Raw genomic sequence first — 4,691 nt, 5'->3', positions numbered from 1 at the left:
CATTTCCCCCCCCCCCCCCCCCCTTCTTTCGAACTCATCTTTCACATCCCCAACAACTATACTTCCTCCTAACAAGAATATTTAAAGAATTGGGAAGAAATAAAAAACATAAATAAACTTTCTTCAAAACTTACAGTAGTGACGATGGCGGAGGCTTCCCATCTGCCAATGGGGGGGTGGGGGGGTAAGGTGTAACAACCCAAATTTTAAAATTCAAATCGCTATCGAATTTATTTATTTCAACAGTATAAGCACATGAAATTAATGAGCACAATTAATTAATAGAAGAAACTCATACCCAAGTAAAATATGTTCCAAATAAATGCTAAAAACCATGCATATCACATTTATTAGATAAATAATAAAATGTTAATTCAACTGATATAGTTTAATACAGATTAAAATTTATAACCTAATAAATCATGTATTAAATTTCTAAATAAAAATACTTATGAAATAAACTAAGATAATGTTGAAATTAAAAATGTCTCATTATATTGGATTATTTGATTGAGTCCCATAAATCCTGGCATCACAATTGCACCTCATCGTCCACCAACCAACGACTCGTTCTAACTTGTGAGGAGTAGGAAAAAAGGTAAGTATATAAGAATAATCAATATGACACAAAAATAATGGTGCAATCCCGAATAAAATTATTTAAATCATGTGTCAAAAATATCATACCATCATCATATCTTTTGAAATCGATAAAAGTTCAATACATATCATATCTTTGGTATCGAATGACCATATTATATCTTTAACTTTTATAAGTATAATAATTTAACAAGAAGGAAAAATATTTTAAATGGGATATAAATAAATACATCTCATTATCCTACCTAGTTAGATCAAGCCCCTGTTTGAGCCACATTATTGTAAAAAGGAGAATGAAAAATATAGTCTTTATGGCTGGTGATTTGATGTGATGGATAACGGTCATATTTTTCATTTTGAGAAAATAATGAGGCTCAAACAGGTCCAAATAACTTTTTTGCAAGATAAAATCCAAAATCACATTCTAAGCTTTATTTTGTGCCTCTACTTCCGTGCCATGTATGTGCATATATAAAAAATGTTAAATCCTAATCTTGAGGGCCCCCACTGCTCCGTCCCTAGAGATTTGTGAAAGAGGTAAATCGCGGAATGTGTCCCAACAAGCCAAAGAACAAGAGCTGCTTATATACTGCGCCTACAAGGAGCCAAATTCCATGTTTCAAGAATCGAACACCCACACTGCAGTTGCCAGCAAGGTATGAGATAACATCACTCTTATGCTTTGCACCACTAGGCTATGTCCCAGAGGGCATGTATGTGCATATATGTACATAGGCAAAAATGTCCTAGACCCTAAGGAGTTGATGCATGGTGAAAAACGTGTAGGATAAGGTACTTGAATAAGAATAATTAAAACAAAATTTTAAATTAAACCTTGTCACAGTAGGATTCATACACGTTGAGGAAATAGAATATTTAAATTCATATTTAACTTAGTTATTTACAATTTTAGGTAATAACTTTCAACCTCAAAAACTGGGGGTGCGTTTATCTAAATTAACTTTTTTTCGAGCCTAATATACATTTTTTAAATACAAGCTATCTAATGAGCCTGATATTGATATACGTATCATTGTTCTATCAAAAATTTATTTGGCCCAAAAAACATTAAATTGAATGCATGTATCACTTTAGTTCCCCAACATTATAATATAATATAAAATGTAGCATCTAGAATAATTAAATTTTAAATTTTATTCTATGAATTTTTTGGGGGGCTTTACATTAGGTGGGTTAGAGATTGGACGGATTGGGGAAAATGAATATTTTGCAGATTTTTGGATGGCAACAGTTGAGGTCCTTCTGGTTCAATTTATGAAATATTTGGGATCGTACTACACATTTTTAAAGGATTGGGACTCTCAATGCATATTATTCTTTTTAATTAGTGAAATTATGTTCATACGTTGATATTTGATTAATTAACAAGGTTTTGGATGGAAACTATTCAGAGATCATTTCGTTGCACAAGTTCGAAAGGTTTTAGCTATCCACTATAATTTAAAGATTTGGGGTGTAATCTTTACTATTTTAAAGAATTTAAGACTTCTGTTGCAAAGTCAATTTGTGGGTGCACTGTCATGTATTTACTTTTATGTTTATGAATTTTCAAAAGATACATGACAAGGATTATATGACCTTTGGACTAGTTAAATGTTGAGAATATTATATTTCGGGTAATTAGCACAAAACATCCCTACCTTTCGATGTTTTTGTGGAAAACGTCCCTACCTTTCATTTTTTGACGGATTACACCCTTACCTTTACCTTTTTTTGTGCAAAACGTCCTTCTGTCAACTCTCCGTTAAAATGCTCCGTTAAATCAAAAAGGTAATTAGCACAAAAGGTCCCTACCTTTCAAAGTTATTGTGCAAAACGTCCCTACCTTTTATTTTTTAGTATAATTAGCAGAAAAGGTCCCTACCTTTCAATATTATTGTGCAAAACGTCCCTACCTTTCATTTTTAGCATTTTTACCCCTTCATTTCACCTTTCATTGCGTAAAAGGTCATTTTCATCCATTTTTTCAATAAAATGACGATTTTACCCTCCTATTGAAATAAAACAAAAAGAAAAGAAAAAAATAATTAATTAATTGCAATCATAGTTCTAAATCTTTCAAAACATTACAGATAAATCTTAAATTCTCCACTACCGCCACTTTCACAACCCCACCAAGCCACCACCTATAGATCCATATAGCACCACTTTTCGACCACAACACCTATCAGACTCCATCACCACCAGTGTCGCCTCACTCTCTCCAATATCCTCCTCCATAGTATTAGTCATCAATCTGTCCGAAACAACCACATTTACGGTGGTGGAGTCCGGTGGGCATGGTGGCCGAAAGGTGGTATTATGTGGATTTATAGTTGACAGCTTGATAGGTTATGAAAATGGTGGTGGTTGAGAATTTATGATTTATCTGTAATATTTTGAAAGATTTAGAACTATGATTGCAATTAATTAATTATTATTTTTTTCTTTTTGTTTTATTTCAATAGGAGGATAAAATCGTCATTTTATTGAAAAAATGGATGAAAATGACCTTTTGCGCAATGAAAGGTGAGATGTAGGGGTAAAAATGTTAAAAATGAAAGGTAAGGACGTTCTGCACAATAATATTGAAAGGTAGGGACCTTTTATGCTAATTATGCTAAAAAATAAAAGGTAGGGACGTTTTGCACAATAACTTTGAAAGGTAGGGACTTTTTGTGCTAATTACCTTTTTGATTTAACGGAACATTTTAACGGAGAGTTGACAGAAGGACGTTTTGCGCAAAAAAAGGTAAAGGTAAGGGTGTAATCCGCCAAAAAATGAAAGGTAGGGACGTATTCCACAAAAACATCGAAAGGTAGGGATGTTTTGTGCTAATTACCCTTATATTTCGAGTTTGGCAAAGTGGTCAATACCTAACAAGAAGGCTATGACAAAATAATAATTTAGGCATTTTATTAAGAGAAATATTGCAGCCGCCATCCCCAATGTGTGGATCTTTTACACTCTTATTTTCAATCTTTTATAATTTGATACATTTATCCCTAATCTTTTATTTTCCTTTTTGAAAAATCCGTTAAGTTGAGCATGTTGACTTAGATCGAGGATATGAACGGTAAAACACTATTAAAAACCACCTGTGCTACTCTAATGTCATCTTCCCCAAATAAGACACCAATTAGTATTGACTAAAACTACTTTACCAAATGGAAAATGGCTAATGGAATTCCATATGAGTGGTATGCACCTCACCTCTTGATGGGATGCTTCAAATTCAATAGTAACATATGGGGGTTTTGTTCGAAGGAATACAAACAATTCAGAAATTGAATCTCATACTCTTCTTTCTAGAAATCTTGTTTACAAATTCGGATGGAGAATGGTTGCTACATCTCTATTAATTTGTTTTAGTTTGTACCAAATTAAAAGTAGAGCCACGTAAGAGATGATATAAGATAAAAGTGACTCATCACTTGTAAAAATACATTGTATCAATTATTAACTAACACTTCAAGTGGTTGTCAACTGGCCGTGTCAACGACGCCAACTAAGCAGCATGCCATGTGAGTCTCCTCTGAGGCGATGGAGAGACATTAGTGACTCATCAAGGCATCAGAGTGCCTGCATCCAAGGCAACCTCGAGTCCCATCTTAAGCTTCACATGCAATCGCCTTGGATACCACACCATTCGAGCGGTTCAACCTTAATTCTTTCTAAGTTGATCTCAGGGGCTCAATCCTTAGCAACAAAGTGCGTCTGTTAAGATCGAGGCGGTTGGGGTAGACTTCAGATGCTTTATGCAAGTAGTTGTATTAGACACATTGAGCAGTGCGAAATAATTGACTTGACAGCTTGCGCAGCAAAATGCATCTATTAAGATCGAGGCGATTGGGGTAGACTTCAGATGCTTTGTGCAAGTAGCTATATTAGATACATTGAGCAGTGCAAAATAATTGATTTGACAGCCTACGATGAAGGCTTGAGGTCACATCGCCATTCCTTCGCCTTGGACGAGGAAAGGCCATCACAAGCCTATGATAGGTGTCACATAGCTATGACAAATGACACTTATGATAAGCATGTGTCGTGCATCCTGTATATCTCTCCCAGTCCTACTTGCCCATGCCCT

Source organism: Olea europaea, chromosome 22, assembly GCF_002742605.1.
Source record: "Olea europaea var. sylvestris chromosome 22, O_europaea_v1, whole genome shotgun sequence".
NCBI classification, from domain to species: Eukaryota; Viridiplantae; Streptophyta; class Magnoliopsida; order Lamiales; family Oleaceae; genus Olea; species Olea europaea.
This window is presented reverse-complemented; position numbering follows the sequence as displayed.